The sequence below is a fragment of the Macaca thibetana genome, chromosome 11, assembly GCF_024542745.1.
Source record: "Macaca thibetana thibetana isolate TM-01 chromosome 11, ASM2454274v1, whole genome shotgun sequence".
Taxonomy (NCBI): Eukaryota; Metazoa; Chordata; class Mammalia; order Primates; family Cercopithecidae; genus Macaca; species Macaca thibetana.
This window is the reverse complement of record NC_065588.1, coordinates 75,048,809-75,070,190: the sequence shown is the minus strand read 5'-3', so window position 1 is coordinate 75,070,190 and position 21,382 is coordinate 75,048,809. Positions and strand designations below refer to the sequence as shown.

Here is a 21,382-nt window from a genome sequence, read left to right as displayed (position 1 = left end):
CTCCTCGGTTCAAGTGATTCTCCTGCCTCAGCCTCCCAAGTAGCTGGGATTACAGGCACCCACCACCAAGCCTGGCTAATTTTTGTACTTTCAGTAGAGACAGAATTTCACCATGTTGGCCACGCTGGTCTTGAACTCCTGACCTCAAGTGATCTGCCCGCCTTGACCTTTCAAAGTGCTGGGATTACAGGCGTGATTGTGTTCAATTGCATAACTTCTTTTTTTTTCTCTCTCTCTTGAGATGGAGTCTTGTTCTGTCACCAGGTGGAGTGCAGGGGCGTGATCTTGGCTCACTGCAACCTCTGCCTCCCAGGTTCAGGTGATTCTCCTGCTTCAGCCTCCTGAGTGGCTGGGAATACAGACGTGCGCCACCACACCCAGCTAATTTTTTTTGTATTTTTAGTTTCACCATGTTGGCCAGGATGGTTTCGATCGCTTGACCTTGTGTTCCTCCCACCTCGGCCTCCCAAACTGCTGGGATTACAGGTGTGAGCCACTGCGCCCTGCTGCATTAATTTTAAACCCATTCTTCTGTCTTTAGATATTTGCATTATTCTGATGATTTTATATTACATACAATGCTGCTATGAACATTGTCACACATACACAAGCTTCTCTTGGGTAAGCTTCTCCTGTGGTAAGAATTGGATCCAGGTTTTGTAGATTGGAAGTAATTATAATTTAAGGTATTTTGTAAAAACAAAATAGCCCGAAATTAGGCATCGATGTTTATATTTACTTGGGATAAGAAAATAAATCACAACAAATCTTAATACTTTTTATCAATGTGGTAGATACTAATGATATATTTTGAGATTTAAATTTGTGTTTTTCTTATACTGAGAAATTTGAGAACAATGTCATATATTTATTGACCATTCATATTTCCTTTTCTGTGAAATGCCTTCACAGATATTTTGCCCATAATCTATTTATTTTTAAATCTTTCCTTTTGATTCACTGGAATTCTTGATATAGTCTGAATATTAATACTTTGTTGGCTAATATATACTGTAGATATCTTCTCCCAGCTTTTGACTCATATTTTAAATTTTGGGGGAGGTTTTTTCTTTTTATATGAGAAACTTATTTTAGTATAGTCCAATTCTATCACTTTTTCTTTATATTCTCTATATGTATAAGTTAATAAAATTTAAGCATTTTATATTTACTTTCTTTTTCTAAAAATAAATTTTATTTATACTATGAGACAGAATCTAATTACATTTTTCTACCCTAATGATCAGTTTCCCAGCAGTTGAGAGCCTCTTCTTTCCCCATCAACCTGCAATTCTAGTTCTATAATTTTTTCATATATGCACATATCTGTTTCTAAAGTCTTCATTCTGTTTGACCTCTTTATTCCTGCATTAATAGCATACTGCTTAATAACATAAATTTCTAATATATTTTAATATCTGAAAGAGCGTTTCCCCACAAATTCTTCCTTCTACTCCCAAAATGTTTTGATTCTTCTTCATCTTTAACATGCTCATGTATATTTTAAAGTCCCCTTGTAAATTTCCAGCAAAACAAAAATCTGGTTGATCTATTGATATCATTTATTACTTTTTAAAATTAATTTTGAGGAAAATTGGCATTATTTTGACTTTGTTTCTATCAGTCTGGCTTATAGTTTCATTATTTGATTCTTCCTCTAAGCATTCCAATAAAAATTTAATATATTTTCTAATAAAGGCAAGGCACGTTTTTTCCTAGATCTAATTTAATACCAATTTTTAATGTTGTAAATTCTACTCCTTTAAAACTTATGTTTCCTCCTAAAAATGAAATAAATTAACTTCTGTAGAGGAATTGAATATCTAGCAATTCTCTTTTCTAATTAATAATAATCATCTGCAGATTTTAACAATTTTCTAAAGAGACAAACATAAAATCGATGAAAAGTAGCTTTCATTTTTTTTCCAACATCTCTCATTTTCAGTTTTTATGCTTACTTATTGCATTGGGTGGATTATCCACTTAAAGTAAGGACTCTTATTATCTTCCCTTTAAGAAAAATGATATAATATGTTACCAATAAATCTAATGTTTGCTGTAGGGTTTTAGACAAAGTTATTTATCTGGGTAAGGAAGTTCTCTTCTATTTTTGGTTTACATTTTATTGTTGTAACCATGAATGGATGAGGAACTTTGTCTAGGTTTTTGTTTGTTATTTTGTTTACACATACTGAGAGGGCAAGTTTCTATCAATTTGTGAATGTGGTTAACATGATTTATATCAACGTGTATTTTGTTGTTGTTGTTGTCGTCGTTTCTGAGATAAGGTCTCCCTCTGTTACCCAGGCTGGAGTGTAATCATTGTGTAATCAGAACTCACTGCAGCCTTGAATTCTTGGGCTCAAGAAATCCTCTTGCTTCAGGCTTGCAAGCAGCTGGGACTGTAGGTGTGTGCCACCATGCCTAGCTAATTTTTTAGTTTTTGTAGAGGGAGGGTTTTGCTGTGTTGCTCAGGCTGGTCTAAAATTCCTGGCCTCAAGGAATCCTCCCACCTAAGCCTCCCAAAGTGCTGGAATTACAGGCATGAGCCACTGTACCTAGACAATGGGTATTTTAATTAAATTACATTTGTATTTTTTAAATAAATGAACTCTAATATAATATTTTTTAATCAATTACTAGATTTGATTTGATAATATTCTGTTAAGGTGTTTACATTCCTATTGTCCTCTAAGATTGTACTACAGTTTTTCTCTTGAGCTGTACTTTCTGGTTTTGATATCAAGGTTACTGTAGCATCATAATAAAATATATTGGGCATGTGTTCTTTTTCCTACGTAGTGCAGTCTTTCACATTTTGCCCTTATGGATGGTTTGTTTTGTGTCTACTGTAAGAAATCTTCCTTGACTCCAAAGTTATAAAGAGTGTTTCCTGTATTTTCATCTAAAAGCTTTGTTTGTTGCTTTTAACATTCACTTATGTACTCCATCTGGAATTACATTTTATGTATGGCATTATGTTGGGGTCAAGATTTTTTTTTTCAATGTGAATATCTAGTTGACCCAACAGGATTTATTAAACTGATCCTTTGCTCATTTCACTGCAATAGCAACTCTCGTCAATCAATATGCAACAGGTCTTCTTCTGTTAATATAATCTAAATCCCGTTCAAGTAGTTTACTTTGTCCTTATGATAATACTGCATTATCTTATTTAACATTGCTGCTTCATCATAGGCCTTGAATTTGGTAGTATGTTTTCATACTTTGATGATTTTTTCCAAGACTGCTTTGACAATTCTTAGTCCTCTGCATTTCAATATGCTTTTTAAAATTAGTTTGGCAATTTTCAAGGAAAAATACCTGTGAAAAATACCACAGGTAATACCACCAGAAAAATACCTGTGAAAATTTCTGTGAAAATGCCAGGATTTATGAGTGAGTTCAATTTTACACTGACATATTTTCAAGAGTACAGCACAATTGCTTTGTAGACTGTCTCTTAAATTGGGTCTTCTCTGACATTCTCTCAACTCAAGTTGCATACTTTTGGCAGTAATACCACAGAAGTCATCCTTTGTTCTTCTCAGTGCACCTCTTTAAGAGGCTATGCCATTGATTTGCCCCATTATTGGTGTTATTAACTTTCATCATTCTGCTAAAGTAGTGTCTATCGTGTTTTTCAACTATAACATACCATTATAATTAATTCATTTGTTGTGGGGTGAATTTTTAAGAGAATTGCATTTATAGTTAACTTTATGAACAGCTTATATTTTCATAATATAGATTAAAAATCCTAATTTATCAATATGGTAAATACCCCAATTTATTTAGATTTCCTTAATTTTATCAATAATATCTAAAAATTTTTCAGGTGGAGATCATACAGAACTTTTATTAGATTTATTACCATATATTGAATGTTCTTTGATACTATTATAAATATCTCAAAAATTTAAAATGATTTTTATGTGTATAATTATTTGTAACTTATGATAGTTTTAAAACTTCTTTCCAATCTTAATCTTTTTCTTATTTTATTAGGTTGGCAAGAAATTTCAAAAGTGGTGACAGTAGACATTCTTGTCTTATTCCCAAACTGAGAGAAAATCTTAAATAATTTAACATTAGGGCCGGGCGCGGTGGCTCACGCCTGTAATCCCAGCACTTTGGGAGGCCGAGGCGGGCGGATCACAAGGTCAGGAGATCGAGACCACGGTGAAACCCCGTCTCTACTAAAAATTCTTGTCTTATTCCCAAAGAATGGGCGTGAACCCGGGAGGCGGAGCTTGAGAGAAAATCTTAAATAAAAAAAAAAAAAAAAAAAAAAAAAAAAAAAATAACATAATTAACATGTTGTTTTGGGGGGGCTTTTATGGGTAACGTTTATTAGAATAAGAATGTTTCTATCTCTGGTGGTTTGAAAGTGTTTTATTAATTACTTCGGGATAAATTTCTACCAAATGGCTTTTCTGCATTAATTAAAATGATTATATAATTTTCTCCTTTATATTTTGTGAATTACACTCATTTAATTTCAAGTGTTCAGTCATTTTTCCCATTTTCAGAATAACCTTTACTTGGGCATTAGGGATCATAGTTTTACATATTGCTGAAATTAATTTGCATATATATATATTATTTGTGTATATAGCTGTGAGAACAATTATTCTATAATTTTCCTTTCTCATTATATTTTTATATATTTTAGTATCAAAATTATAATTATCTGGTCTCATAAAATGAGTTGCAAAATATTTTTTCTTTTTTTCCCCTGGAATACTTGCATGTAATTTGTGCTATTCCTTTTGTATAGTTTGAAAAAATTTACCAATAACTATATTTAAAACTGGAGTATTTACAGGAAAGTTTGCTAATGGATTTTATTTAGGAGTTACAGGGCTTTCTGATTTCTGTTTCTTTTAAAAGCTATTTTGGTACATAGTGTTTTTAAATAATTTAATGATTAATAAAGTAATTTAAGTATTAGCAAAAAGTTATTATTCATATCCCCCATTGTATTTTAATAACAGTAGAAGCCTTATTAATATTCTTTAATTTCATTTCTTGTTGGTAGGTTTTATTTTCCTATACTTTCAATTATTTTAATAGATACTCAGGAATTCGATTATATTTTGAAAATAGTAACTATTTTGTTTGATTTCCTTTGAACACTTGTTTGCAAGTACAATAACTTTTTTATTATTTCATTAGGTTTTTGACTTGCTGGTTTTTTTCCTCCAAACTCTTAAAGTAATGGGTTAGATATTTTATCTTTAGTATTTGATTCTTTCCAATATATACACTTAAGGAATAAGTTTCCCTCTAAGCACAGCCTCAGCTACATTTCCATACATTTTGTTATGTCATATCTTCATTACATTATGGTTCAAAATAGTTTCTAATTTGTATTGTAATTTCTTCTTCAACCCATTGATTATTTAGTAGTGTATTTCTTAATTTTCAAGCAGTTTGGATATTTAATTATTTATTGATTTTTAGCTTTATTTTAAATGGAATGGTTGGATATTTTCAATCTTTTAAGACATGTTGAAACTTGATTTATTGGTCAACAGATGATATATCTTGATAAAAGCACATGGCCACTTGAAAATAATGTATAGTCTGTTGTTAGCAATATTTTACTTATGTCAATTAGGCTCATTTTATAAATTTTATGATTTAAATATTCAATATCATTATTTATTGATCTGTTTACTTGTGAACAATTGATATAGATGTTAAATATTTGTATTACAACTGTGGATATGGATTGTAGATTGTGAATTTAGTTGATTGTGCTTATAAGATATTCTGAAGCTATGTATTTGAAACAATCAGATTTAAAATTGTTTTATCTTCTATTAATAAATGGATTGACTCATTTTTTAAATTATGAAATAAAACTGTTTTTGTTTAGCAATGTTATATCTACTTTGCTTAATAATCATGCAATTTCAAAACATCATGTAACATCATCAACTTTCTTTTGGTTAATACTTTAATGGTATATTTTTTCCATAATTTTACTTTAATCTGATGTATGCTGTTACATTTAACGTATGCTTTGCTACATGTACATATTTATTTATCTCCTATTTAAAAAAATATTCTAAGGGTTTAATCCATTTATATTTAATGTAATTATGCATACCATTTTAATCTATACTTATCTTAATATTTTTCCGTTTTTTCCTTATTCTCTTTTTCTGTGGTAAACAAAATGTTTATTTTTTTATTTCCATCTATTTACTTGTTATTTATTCATTATTCTTACTATTTTTTAGTGATTGCTTTATAGAACATTTATTCTTTGCTTACTACAATCTAATATGCCTTATATATTTACCAGATTTTCAATAATAGGAATGATTAACTGTATTTATCCTTAGGCCACCTTTAGTAGAATTTTAGTAATTCATTTATAGTTATGCAAATATATTAAATCTCTAGGTTATTATTATTAATGCACAATATTCATTTATCTTTACTCACAAACTTTTTTTCTGTTTTACTTTATTGTTTTCTGCATTCTGTGTTTCCAGTTGGGTTCATATTTCTAGGAGCTTGAAAAACATCTTGTCACATTTGTGTTAATACAGGTCAACTGTTCACAAATTATCTGAGCTTTGGTTTGTTTGAAAATGTCATTAATTTATTCTTAATTTTTGAATAATTTTTTGCTGAACATAGAATTTTAGACTGACAAATATGTGTGGTTTTTCCCAGCCCTTTAGAGCCTTATTCTATTATTTTCTAGTTTGCATTGCCTTTGATAGAAGTGGGTGGAATTTATTTTCTTTGTTGACCTTCATAAAATGTTTTCATTTTCTCCAACTGAGATTATTATAATAATTATTATAATATTTATTATTTTATTTGTATAAATATAATGGATACAAGTGCAATTCTGTTACATGGATATTTTGTAAGGTGGTAGCAGCTGGGCTTTTAGTGTATCCATCACCCAAATAATATACATTGTATCCATTTAAGTAATTTTTCATCATCTACCCCCCTGCAAACCCCACCATGTACAGTCTCCAAATGTCTGATTGCTTTTAGAGTTTACTATTTATCATTTGTTTTTGCCAATGGCAGTATAATTTTTGTGTGTGCAGCTTTTCTTTGTTTTATTTGGCTGGGTTCATTAAGTCTCTTTAATATATGGATTTAGAGTTTCAATCTATAGTTAGGGCCATTAATCTTTAAAATATTTCTTCTGCCCACCTTAAACCTATTTTCTTTTTAATAAAGATTTCACTTATACATATGTTAGACTTCTTAATATCCTCACAGTTAACCAAAACTGAGATATTTAACCTTTTATTTTTCTTTGTTTCAGTATGGGTGTTGATAATTTTATTGCTATGTCACTTTATACACCGTTCTTTTCTTCTCAGTATCTTATTTGTTATTTATTTAGCCTATCAATTTTCCTTTCAGATCATGGGCCTTCAACTTCAGAATGTTGTTTTGTTTCCCATCTTCTACTTCTTTCTCTGTTATGTGTTTGTTTACCTTTAAATGCTTGAACTTATAATAGCTCTTTTGAAGTCCTTGTTGCTAATTCTATCGTCTCTGCTATTTCTGTTATTTTTCTATTAATGCTTTTCTTCCTGATCATAGAAAGACAAATACAGAGCTTTGTGAATATTATGTTGTCAAGCACCTGAGCATTGTTGTTTTCTTTTGAAATGTGTTGAATTTTATATTGGCATGAAGATTTATTTTTCTAAAATCAACTTGTTCATTTTAAGGTTTATCTTTTAGCTTCATTCGAGTGCATCTAGAGTAGCCATTACTATAGGATTATTTTAGCTTTCTTCCTCAGGCATGACCTCTCTGACGTCTCCACTAAATGCTCTGGGTGTTCAGCAAGGTTCCTCCACTCGAGTAGGTCAGAAACTGGTTATTTCTCTGCCCTGTGTGAGCTGTTGAGTTCACACACTCAAGGAAGTTCTCTTTTTCCCTCATGTGGATCTTACTATTCACCCAAAGAGTCAAAGTAATCTCTATGCTGACTTCAGGATCTCTGTACTGTCTCTGTTTGGTGCCTTTTCCAGTTTCCTTACCTGTTAATTCCAGCTGCTTCAGATTGTCCAAACTGGTCTCTCTTGAGTCAGACAAACCCAAAGGTGATTTGAGTTTGCACTGCTTCAGTTTCTCCTTTCTAAACCGCAGTACAGAAAGTGCCTCCAGGCAGAATTTCAGGATGGTTGTAACACTCTTTTCTTTCCCTATTTTAGGGAATGTAGTTATGTATTTCTTGTTCAATATTTGAAAGCAGTTGTTTCATATATTTTATCCAGTTTTCTAGTGTTTTTATGAACAGAATGTAAGTTGGGAACTTGTTATTTTGTCATGGCTAGAAGTGAAAATTTTTCATATTTGCTTTCATTTTAATGAATGTTTTCACTGGATTTAGAATTCTGTGGTCAGTTATTTTCTTTCAGCAATTAAATATTTCATTTTATTGTTTTCTGTTGAGAAGTAAGTTATCTATTTTATTGTTGTCCTCAAAATATAATATTTATTTTTCACTCTGATCACTTCTAAAATTTTTTGTCTGTGTTTTACAGTAATTTCATCAACTTATTTCAATTTGTGGTTTCCCTTGATTTGTCCTACTTTGGGTTTACAGAGCTTCTTTAATCTATGGCTTAATATCTTTCCTCAGTTTTGAAAATTTTATACTCACTGTGTCTTTATATATTGTTTTGTTTCTTTTACCTTCTCTTGTTCTGGGACTCCTGTTATACATATGCCAGACCATTTTTACTACCTCTGTATTATAGTCTTTGTGTATTTTCATTCTTTTTCTCTCTATTTGCAGTCTTTATTTTCAGTTTGGAATTATGTTTAACTTGATTCTTATTTACAATTTCTGTCTTCTACTCTATTAAACCTGTTGTTTAATCCATATAATAATACTTAATTTAATTATTGTATTTTTCAGTTCTAGAACATCCATTTCTTTTCTTTACTTTTTTTTTTTTTGTTTTTTTGATGGAGTCTCACTCTGTCATCAGGCTGGAGTGCAATGGCATGATCTCGGCTCACTGCAACCTCCACCTCCCAGGTTCAAACAATTCTCCTGCCTCAGCCTCCTGAGTAGCTGGGACTACAGGCACGTGCCACCACGCCTAGTTAATTTTTGTATTTTTAGTAGAGACAGGGTTTCGCCATGTTGGTCAGGCTGGTCTCAAACTCCTGACCTCATGATCTGCCCACCTCGGCCTCCCAAAGTGCTGGGATTATGGGCATGATCAACCAAGCCTGGCCTTATTTCGTTCATTTCATAGACTATAACTCTATTTTATCACACCTTTCCTATATTTTCACACTCTCCTTTTTAATCTCCTTTTTAATCTCCTTTTTTGACTGTCAATCATGATTATTTAGAAAAAGGCTTAACCGGCCGGGTGCGGTGGCTCAAGCCTGTAATCCCAGCACTTTGGGAGGCCGAGACGGGCGGATCACGAGGTCAGGAGATCGAGACCATCCTGGCGAACACAGTGAAACCCCGTCTCTACTAAAAAATACAAAAAAACTAGCCGGGCGTGGTGGCGGGCGCCTGTAGTCCCAGCTACTCGGGAGGCTGAGGCAGGAGAATGGCGTGAACCCAGGAGTCGGAGCTTGCAGTGAGCTGAGATCGGCCACTGCACTCCAGCCTGGGCGACAGAGCAAAACTCCGTCTCAAAAAAAAAAAAAAAAAAAAAAAAAAAAAAAAGGCTTAACCATTAATTACAATATTTGTATCACTTGTATCTTTGTGTTTCTGGTTTTTTTAACCTTGGATTGTTGTCATTCCTTTTTTTTTCTCTCAGCATAACTTAATATTATTTTTCTTTAGAATGCATCACATTTTTTATTAAAAATGTAGAGCCTTAAAATATATTCATCCACAGAGAATTTACCTTTTCCTCTGGTAGGTGGATAGAACAGGGCTGTTCATCTTAATGTATTAATGAGCTGAAATAAATAAAAGTTGAGTTTCAAATTTTGATAAACATTCCTATCACCCTTAAGATGTAGTCTTTATTACATTCAAGTGAGAGTCTTTGGGTAATTGATTTAATAGTTGTACTAATCAAGATAAGAAATAAAGGCAGCTAATGGTTCAGGTTTGGAATATGTTCAGTTGGAGATGTCTTCAAAGGGATTGTATGTAACAATATAGTAAATACAGAATTGAAGCTAAAGCAGAAATTGACACCAGAAATATGTATTTTAGATTCAGGCAACTATGAGTGAGCATTGTAGTGATAAAAGTAGATCAAATATATAGTGATGGAAAATCAAAAGCTAAAAATGAAAACCTTGGGAAGATTATAAAATATAATAAGTAAATAAAAATGTGAAGCTCTTAAGTGAAACTGGAGGAGGCAAATTTGGGCTACCAGATTGACACACCCCAGGTGTTCAGTTTAGAGAGCGATTCACACAAAAGAAAATAGTCCACACTGGCAGATAATATGTACTTAATAAATGTTTACCAAATCCATGAGTAAGAAGCCAAGAACCGCAAGTACTTTAGCAACTTTGGAACTCTAGGTGAGTATACCAGGATTCTCAAAATAAATTTGAAATTTTAGCCAGGACTTACATTATGAAGAACAAATCTTGAGCATCTACAAATAATAAAGAACCACCAAAAGAGATAAATATAGTCAGATTTTCTTTTCAATGCAGAAAATAAAATGTGGAGTGTGGATTTGAGAGGGAGATTACAGGATTAGACATGAATTGCCACTTCAGTGGTCTCAGCCTGAGGGCTGACTTCTTGTTTTTGTAAATAAAATTTTTGTGAAACCCAACAGCACCCACTTGCTTACGTGTTGTCTATGGCTGCTTTCAGGGTGCAACAGCAGAGGTAGGTAATTGGTACAGAGGTTACATGACCTGAAATCCTAAAATATTCACTTTCTGGTCTTTTTCAAGAAAAGTTTGCTGGCCCTTAGCCTCAGCATGTATGTGGTCTCGAATGAAGTCAGTGATAGTAAATGGATAAGATGGAACACATTGGGGAGATATTTAACAGATAAAATGAAGACTTCAGGTCTGAGGGCAGAGTTGATAAAGGAGAAATATAGGAGGATAGCAGATTTCTGACTCAGTTAATTGAAAATTTTAAATTAGTTATTAACTGAGGGTGCAAATACAGAAAAAGTACATTTTAAAAAGAATGTCATTTCAATGTGGGAGTTGTGAAGTTTAGGTTGCCTATGGAAAGGAGATATGATGGTGTTGCATAGGTCAAAAATATTCAGCTCTTGAGAATTAGGTACAGGTCTCAGCACTTTGAAGAGGTTGCTTATTTGTGATCAAATTAATGGAACAAAATAAGAAAAAAGGACTCTTGCCATTTGTACTATTGTTCTAGCACACAATTTTTAACAATAAGGTAGAATACTTGTATCTCAACATTAACCCTGTTTGCATAAGCTTCTTAGATCATAATTTTATATAAAGAAAAAAACAACAGGTACCTTTACTTATAATAAGCAAATTAATAAATTATAATGAAAAGTTTATTTGTAAGATGGTTGCTTACTAAATATATATATATATACACACAGACACATATATGGGGGTAGAGGTAGAGAGAGAGAGAGAGAGAGAGAGGGATTGTCATAGTGCTCCTCTAGAGGACTCAAAGGGGCCTATGTAATCCATTATACACCTAAAGCTTAATAATAATAATTCATATTAACTATTCCTAACCACCATAAGTAATACTGCTTCCACAGGAGAAAAACATCAGTGCAATATGTCAGAATATTACAAAAATATTTTCAAAATTGGCATATTTTATAATGGGAATACTTTGTATGTTATAGAGTATTTGTACCCGTATCATCTTATTCTCGTAGACTTCTGTTCTCATTTCCATTGGTCCCACTTTTCAGAGGATGAAATTAGCAGTCAGATTGTTTAAAGGTCACAATAAACATTACAGAACAATTAATGGTATAGGAGTGTAACTTGGTTCTACTGATGTTATGTCTACTGCTTTACCTAGTTTACTTCTGTATCATCTACACTGGTAGTGTCAGAGTACAATGTTGATGCCAGGCAAACTCAAGAATGAAATAGCTAGGAACAGTTTCAGGCTTTGCCAGTAAAGAATTAAAAAAAAAAAAATTGGTGTAAGTAGGCAAAGGCAGCCATTTCAATTCAATGTTCAGAAAAGCTTTTCCCAAGGGAAGAAAAATCTGTGGTGGTGTTAGCTTAAATAGTAAGAATTTAACATTTTGGTGTTGGGGTGATGAGATGGCAAGCTGATTCTGGGCATATGTAACAGACCAGAGGATTTTGGAATTGATTAGAGAAAGGTTAATTAAGAGAAGGTCAATGAGAATGAAAATGGACTGAATTGAAAGAAAATTCAGAGCACAGATTGCAAAGAGCTAGTAAAAATGGTGGTTCAAGTGAGTTTGAATTGGTCTAAAATTTGGGAAATTAACTTTGTTTTGCTGCCTATTCCTAAGATTATAGGTTAGGTATTTATTGGTCAAAGAATTATTTTATTAAAAATTTAGGTGTGTACAATTGATATTTCTATGATTTTATTTTATTAAAATGTATCTGCAAGATACAGATACAGATTTTTTTTTTTTTTCTTTTTTTTAGATGGAGCTTCGCTCTTGTTGTCTAGGCTGGAGTGCAATGGCACAATCTCGGCTCACCTCACCTTCTGCCTCCCGGGTTCAAGCAATTCTCATGCCTCAGCCTCCCGAGTAGCTGGGATTATAGGCATGCGCCACCACGCCCGGCTAATTTTGTATTTTTAGTAGAGACGATACAACTTTCTTAAGCATTTTATCAAAATTACACCAAATGTCTTGACATGTCTAATGTAAACATTCATGATGAAACCATTAAGAACTTCATATCAGCTATTCAATGAGTATTGCTTACAATTGTTTTATTATTTTAAAAATTTCCTTATTTCTCTGCTTACATATGGGTTTCTTAGCTGAACAATTTATGTGTTTATATTTTTGTTTAAACAGAACAGTTTTTAAAACATAAAAAGATTGAACTGGAAATTAAATATTATTAATACGAGATACATTTTAATCTCAAATTTAATGTGTAAGATTTTAACTATTATATGGTACTTTAAATATTTTGTAGCAATTTATATGTTTGCAAACTACATACTTAATAGTGCTAAAATTAAACAGTCTACACTGTTAATGTCTCTAGAAGTTGAAGGACATTTCTTTTTTTTTTTTTTTTTTTTTTTGAGACGGGGTCTCGCTCTGTCACCCAGGCTGGAGTGCAGTGGCCGGATCTCAGCTCACTGCAAGCTCCGCCTCCCGGGTTCACGCCATTCTCCTGCCTCAGCCTCCCGAGTAGCTGGGACTACAGGCGCCCGCCACCTCGCCCGGCTAGTTTTTTGTATTTTTTAGTAGAGACGGGGTTTCACCATATTAGCCAGGATGGTCTCGATCTCCTGACCTTGTGATCCACCCGTCTCGGCCTCCCAAAGTGCTGGGATTACAGGCTTGAGCCACCGCGCCCGGCCATTTTTAAGTATAAAAGAGTTTATGATTTAATTATAGTGTTTTTTTCTTCAAATTTATCTCAAACAACTATTTCTTTATAAACTTCCTCAAGTTTCAACCCTTATGTTTTCCAAGCAACCCATCATAAAATATAAACCTATTTTATATTTTTTCTGCATATTAAAATGTTTTTCTTCTGAATGCCTGAGAATACATTTTGTTATTTCTTTGCTTTTTACAAAATGGTTAGAGGTTTAAGTTATCTGTCCTTTATAATTGTAAGCTTAATATTTAGTAAGGAGCTAACACATGAAACTTATGGAGACATTTATAGAAAGTGGTTGTGTGTCTGTGGGTCTGCAGCCAAGGGTCTGGTTGTGGGTCTGAGGGTATTATTAGGAAGAAAAACTGGGTATAGAATGGAAAGATATGAGGAAAAGATAGAAATTGCCAAGTTCTTTATGTTACACATTTGTCAGTTTCTGTCTGATATCACATCTGAGTATGAGGACCTTCAGTGACCAATAACTGCAACTTCATTTCTGTCTTTCATACGTTACACAAGTAATGCTGAACCACCTCTCTATTTACATCATACATAGAAAGAAATTCTGGAAAATAGAATTCCCATCTAATTAAATTCACCCAGGAATTTGTATGTGTGTCTCTGTGTTTATAAATAATTAAGAAATCAACATTTCATTATTTGCAAATTACATTTTTCTGTATGCAAAAAAAATTTAAAAAGGATAAATGGTCTTACATTTAATAAATAAACAACCAATTTTTGGATATATGATCAATATGTAAAAATAAATAACTTCTCTATATATTAGAAACAGATAACATTTAAAATACCATTTAAAATAACATCAAAGAATGTTAAATATTAAACCTAACAAAATATAGTTATGACATCTATATTAAATATGATAAACATTGATGAGGAAAAATTAAGAAAACCTAAGAAGATGGAAAAATATATTTTTATATTAGAGGAGTAAAAATAAATTTCATTTATACTGATTTATAGCACAATTAAATACCAATTTTAATGTAAGTTGACAAGCTGATTAAAAATGTATATGGAGCTCTAAAGGTCTTGTAGTAGCCATAAAATTTCTTAAAGAAGTTTAGCTGAATTGAAAATCTTATACTACTATGTGTAAGGATTTATTATAGAGGTTCAGTAATTATAACTGTGTTACTGGTAAAAGAATATGTGAATAGTTCAATGGAATTGAATGCAGAGTCCAGAAACACTCCCACATAAGTGTACAGTCATCTGATTATAACAAAGGCACATCTACAATTCAGTGGGAAAAAGGATTTATGTTTAATGTATAATACTAAACCAATTGGATGTATGTATCTTTGGAATTGGAACATAGACCTAAATGTGAAAGTTAAACAGTAAATCTTCTGGTGTAACATACAGAAAAATATCTTCACGTGGTACAGATAGGCAAACATTTCTTAAATGGAAATAACTAAGTATTGATGGAAAATTGACATAATGAACTTCGTTAAATTAAGAACTTCTGATCATCATGAAACATTATTAAAAGATTGAAAAGGCACATCACAAACTGAGATAAATGCTGCACGTTTCTAATAAAAGACTGAAATCTACAGCATTTAAAGAGTTCTTAGCTGTGCAGAACACATAAAATAACAACTATTAGAGTAAAATATTGATAGACTACCAATATTAAAAATCTCTTCAAAAGATACTTCAGAAATTAAGTAGGCAAGCCACATTGGTATCCAAGAGATATGAACAAATCCTAAAATCCAATAACAAAAATATAGTTAAGCAATTTAAAAAATGAGGAACAGATTTCAACAGACATGTCACAAAAGAATATGTTTAGTACATTTAACAGTGCTCAAATCATTTATGTTTGGTAAATTGCAAATTAAAACAATGTAAAATATCCCTAAAAAACCTCCCAATAAAGAAAAGTACAAGAGTAGATCACTTTACTGGTTAATTCTACCAAAATTTTAGGGAAAAATTAACTTCAATTCACCTTGAACTCTTTCAGAAATTAGAAGAGGAGGTAATGCTTTCGAATTGATTCTATGTGCCTAGGCTGATAAAAAGCCAAAACTACCACAAAAACACAGATCAATATCCCTTACTTCCATAGATGAAAAAAATCTTGAACAATATGCTACCAAAGTGAATCTAGCAAAATATTATAAAGATTATACACCATAACCAAGTGAGAAATAGACCATGAACAAGTGGGATTTATACCAGGAATGCAAGAATCGCTCAACAGAGACAAATCTGTATCATATACTACATTATGAACAAAGGTTAAAAAAGAAAAGAAAACAACAACAAAAAGTCAGCTTATATGATCATCTCAATTGGTGAAGAAAAAGTGTTTCACAAAATGTAACACCATTTTATAGTAACAGTCAACACACTAGGAATAAAAAGGAAATATCCCAACAAGATAAAAGCCAATAAAACATTTCTCATTAAGATCAGGAAAAAGACAAAAATTTCATTTTATACTTTTATTCAATATTGTACTGTAAGTTATAGTCCAAGCGTTTAGGCAAGAAAAGGAAGTAAGAGACACCTAAATTGGAAAAGAAAAAGTAAAATTATCTTTATTGTTAAATGACATGATCTTAAACATGTGAAATTCTAAAGAATCCATAAGATGCAACTGTTAGAGAAATAAATTCAGAAAACTTTTCAGGATACAACATTAAAACAAAATGTCAGTTTTATTTCTGTATACTATCAATGAAAAATCCTCCAAAATGTAGAAAACACTTTTATTCATAATAGCATCAAAAGAAGAAAATATTTAGGAATAAATGTAACAAATGAGGTGTAAAACTTGTACACTAAAATTTTCTTAAAATTGTTGCGAGAAATTTAAAAAGACTTAAATAAATGGCAAGACATTCCATGTTCATGAATTTGTAGACTTAATATTACTTAAATAGCAACACTTCTCAAAGCAATTTATAGAATCAATGAAATCTCTATCAAAAGTCAGTGGTCTTTTATGTAGAAATGGAAAGCTGATCCTAAAATTTATATAAGATTGCGAGGAACAATGAAGAGCCAAACAGTATTTTTTTAAAAACTGGAAAATTCACACTTCCTGATCTCAAAAGTAACTACAAAACTACAGTAATCAATGCCAATGTGGTACTGGCATAAGGGTAGACATATGAAATAGATTTGAAAGTACAGAAATAAACCAAATATCTATGACCAATTAATTTTTGACAAGGGTGACAAGACTTTGCAAAAGGGAAAGGGCAATCTTTTCAATAATGGTGCTGTGACAATTGGATTGCAATGTGCAAAACAATGTGTTGTACTTTTTTACCTCGCATCGTATGTAAAAAGTAACTAAAAATGGATCAAAGACCCAAAGATACGAGCTAAAACTATAAAACTCTTAGAAGAAAACTGAGGTAAATCTTCATAACTATGGATTTCATAATCGTTTAGATATGATACCAAAAACACAGGGACAAAAGAAAATAGATACATTAGACTTCATCAAAATTAAAAATGTTTATCCGTCAAAGGACACAATCAAGAGTCTTAAAAGATAATCCATATATGGGTAGAAAATACTTGCAAATCATAAATCTGGTCAGGTTCTGGTGTCCAGAATACAGACCTATCTCATAGATATTGTGGATTTGGTTCCCAACCGCTGCAATAAAGCAAATACTTCGGTAAACAGAGTCACTTGAATTTTTGGTTTCCCAGTGCATATGAAAGTTATGTTCACACTATTCAGTAGTCCATTAATGTGCAAAAACATTATGTCTAAAAAAGGTACATGCCTTAATGTAGAGATAATTTTTTGCTAAAATATGCTAACAATAATCTGAGTCTTTAGCAAGTTGTAATCTTTTTGCTTTTGGTGGCGGGTCTTGCTTGGCATTGATGGCTGGCTACTGGCTAATCAGGGTGGTGGTTGCTGAAGATTGGGGTGACTGTGGTAATTTCTTAAAATAAGACAACAGTGAAGCTTGCCAGATTGATTAACTTTTCAAGAAAAATTTCTCTGAACTATGCAATAGTGTTTAGTAGCATTTTACCCACAATAGAACTTCTTTCAAAATTAGAGTTAATCCTTTCAAAACTTGCCACAGCCCTGTCAACTCGGTTTATGTAAGGTTCTAAATCCTCTGTTGTTATTTCAATAATGATCACAGCATCTTCAAGAAGAGCACATTCCACCTCAATAAACCACTTTCTGTGCTACAAATAAGAAGCAACTCCTCATCTGTTAAAGTTTTATCATGAGATTGTAGGAATTTAATCAAATCTTAGACTTCATTCCTAATGCTAGTTCTCTTGCTATTTTCACCACATCTGCAGTGGCTTCCTCCACTGAAGTCTTGAGCCCCTCAATCATCCATGAATGTTGAAATCAATTTCTTCTAAATTCCTGTTAATCCTGATATCTTGACAACCTCCCATGAATCACTGTTGCTCTTAATGGCATCTAGAAGGGCGAATCCTTTCCAGAAAGTTTTTAATTTACTTTGCTCAGTTCCATCAGAAGAACCGCAATATATCCCAGCAATAGCCTTACAAAACGTATGCTTTAAATAATAAGACTTGAAAGTTAAAATTACTCCTTAATCCATGGGCTGCAGAATGGGTGTTGTGTTCACTGGCATGAAAACAATATTAATTTCCTTGTACATCTCCATCAGAGCTCTTGAGGGACCAGGCACATTGTCAATGAGCAATAATATTTTGAAAGGATTCTTTTATTCTGAGCAGTAGGTCTGAACAGTTGGCTTAAAATATTCAATAAACCATGCTATAAACAGATGTGCTGTCATCTAGGCTTTGTTGTTCCATTTATAAAGCATCATTCTAAAAGGCCCTATGATTTTTGGAATGGTAAATGAGCATTGGCTTCAGCTAAAAGTCACCAGCTGCATTAGTCTCCAACAAGAGAGTCGGCCTGTATCTTGAAACTTTGAAGCCAGATATAGACTTCTCTCTAGTTATGAAAGTCTTAGATTACGTCTTCTTCCAATATAAGGCGGTTTTGTTTATAAGAAAGACATATTGTTTAGTGTGGCCACCTTTAGTGTGGCAACCAAATATGTTAGCCAGGCCTTCTGGCAAATTTCTGCAGCTTCTCCATCAACACTTGTTGCTTTACCTTGTACTTTAATATTATGGAGAAAACTTCTTTTATTAAACCTCATGAACCAACCCCTGCTAGCTTCAAACTTTTTTTTCTTCAGCCTCCACACCTCTCTCACTTTCATAGAATTTAAGAGTTAGGACCTTACTCTGTATTAGGCTTTGGCTTAAAGGAATGTTTGGGTGGTCTGATCTTCTTTCCAGACCACTAAAACTCTCTCCATATTAGTAATAAAATAGTTTAACTTTCCTTATCAATTTATGTGTTTACTGTAGTAGCACATTTAATTTTCTTCAGGAACCTTTCCTTTGCATTCACAGCATAAGAGGCCTAGCTTTTGACCTAGCGTGGCTTCCAACATGCCTTTCATACAAAGTTTAATCATTTATGGCTTTTGATTTAAAATGAAAGATGCATGACTCTTCTTTTCACTTCAACACTTAGAAGCCAGTGTAGGATTATTAATGACTTCATGTAATTACAATATTGCTCTGTCTCAGGGAACAGGGAGGCTTAAGCAAAGGGAGAGAAGCAGGGGAACAGTCAGTTGGTGGAGCAGTCAGAACACACACAACATTGTCAATGAAGTTTGCTGAGGTTTGTGGTACCTCAAAATGGTTACAAGCCCAGGCGCAGTGATTCATGCCTGTAATTCCAGCACTTTGGGAGGCCGAGGTGGGTGGATCACAAGGTCAGGAGTTTAAGACCAACCTGGCTAAGATGGCGAAACCCTGTCACTACAAAAAATACAAAAAACATTAGCCAGGCGTGGTGGCAGTGCCTATAATCCCAACTACTTGGGAGGCTGAGGCAGGAGAATTGCTTGAATCCCGGGCAGCAGAGGTTGCAGTGAACCGAGATTGCACCACTGAACTGGGTGACAGACTGAGACTCTGTCTCAAAAAAAAAAAAAAAGATTACAATAAGAACATCAAATATTACTGATCACAGATGACAATAATGAGGTATAATAACAATGAAAGCATTTGAAATATTGTATGAATTATCAAAATGTGACATAGAGACAAAAAGTGATCACACGTTATTGGAAAAAAAATGGTTCTGGTAGACTTGCTTGACTTAGAGTTGCCTCAAACTTTCCATTTGTAAAAAAAAAGAAAAGAAAAGAAAGCAATATCTGCAAAGTGAAATAAATGTGGTATCTGTATACAAAGAATATTTGTAAATCACCAATAAAAATAAAAACCCGATTAAAACACTGGCAAATGTCAGTAGACATTTTTTCAAAGAACATATACAAATGTTCAACAAGTACATGAAAAATGCTCAATATCATTAGTCATTAGGGAGAATTAAAAGCAAAATGATATGCCAGTTCAGAGACAGTAGGGTGGCTATAATCATTTAATAAATGAAAATAAGTGTTGATGAGAATGTGGAGAAATGTTAACCTTCATATATATCTCTGGTGGGAATGTCAAATGATGCAGCTGCTATGGAAAACAGTTCTTCAATAATTAAAACATGCAAGTACCACATGACCCAGCATTTCCACTTGTAGATACATACTCCGAAGAATAGAGCACAAGTGTTCAAACTAAAAATTATATATTTTATATTCATAGCAGCACTATTCCCAATAGTCAAAATGTGGAAACAACTCAATTGTCCATCAATCGACGAACAGACGAAATGTGGTATAAACAAACAATGGAATACGGTTTTTACGAAAAATAATGAAGTACTGGTGCATGCTTATAAAATATATAAAATACATGAACCTTGAAAACATTATGCTAAGTAAACAATGCCAGACACAAAAGGGCACATACTATATCATTCCACTTAGATAAAATATCCAGAATAGTTAAATCCATAGAGACACAAAGCATATTAATAGTTGTCAAGGGTTGTGGGGAAAAGAGACAACCCATTAAGGACAGTGGCTGCTGGTGGGTATGGGTTTCTTTTAGAGGTGACAAAGATCTCCTGGAACTAGATCATGGGGATGATTGGACAACATCGTTAAGACATTAAATGCCACTGGATTGTACACCTTAAAATGGAGAAGACAATAAATTTCTTATTTTATATGTATTTCATAATAATAAAAAACTTAAAAAGACGAATTATTCCACGTGCTCAGGAGATAGCGGGAAAAAAGAATAACATTGTATGTTTTTGTGTTAAGAGTATCGCTTTTGATGGCCATGATCATATGAGTTAAAAGCCATCAAGACGGCCGGGCGCGGTGGCTCAAGCCTGTAATCCCAGCACTTTGGGAGGCCGAGATGGGCAGATCACGAAGTCAGGAGATCGAGACCATCCTGGCTAACACGGTGAAACCCCGTCTCTACTAAAAAATACAAAAAACTAGCCGGGCGAGGTGGCGGGCGCCTGTAGTCCCAGCTACTCAGGAGGCTGAGGCAGGAGAATGGCGTAAACCAGGGAGGCGGAGCTTGCAGTGAGCTGAGATCCGGCCACTGCACTCCAGCCTGGGTGACAGAGCGAGACTCCGTCTCAAAAAAAAAAAAAAAAAAAGCCATCAAGAGAGTTGTTAAGAGACCCTTGAAATAGAACTTCATTTCAATGTTGATGAGGTTTTGGATTGAACTTTCTTTTTTAAGAAAGCTGTTTACAGTAGCAGGGCACAGTAGCGGACGCCTGTGGTCCCAGCTACTCGGGAGGCTGAGGCAGGAGAATGGCGTGAACCCGGGAGGCGGAGCTTGCCGTGAGCCGAGATCGCGCCACTGAGCCGAGATCGCGCCACTGCACTCC

At 33.3% G+C, this 21,382-nt stretch overlaps 1 long non-coding RNA gene across 1 annotated transcript in view; it reads left to right on the top strand.

Annotated features, from left to right (window-relative positions):
- LOC126931274 (uncharacterized) overlaps window positions 1–21,382 on the top strand; it is a 634,186-nt gene that overhangs the window by 569,208 nt on the left and 43,596 nt on the right. The window contains exon 2 of the long non-coding RNA XR_007717817.1: window positions 9,451–9,530. This is a non-coding gene — a long non-coding RNA (uncharacterized LOC126931274). The remainder of the gene's footprint in view (window positions 1–9,450; window positions 9,531–21,382) is intronic.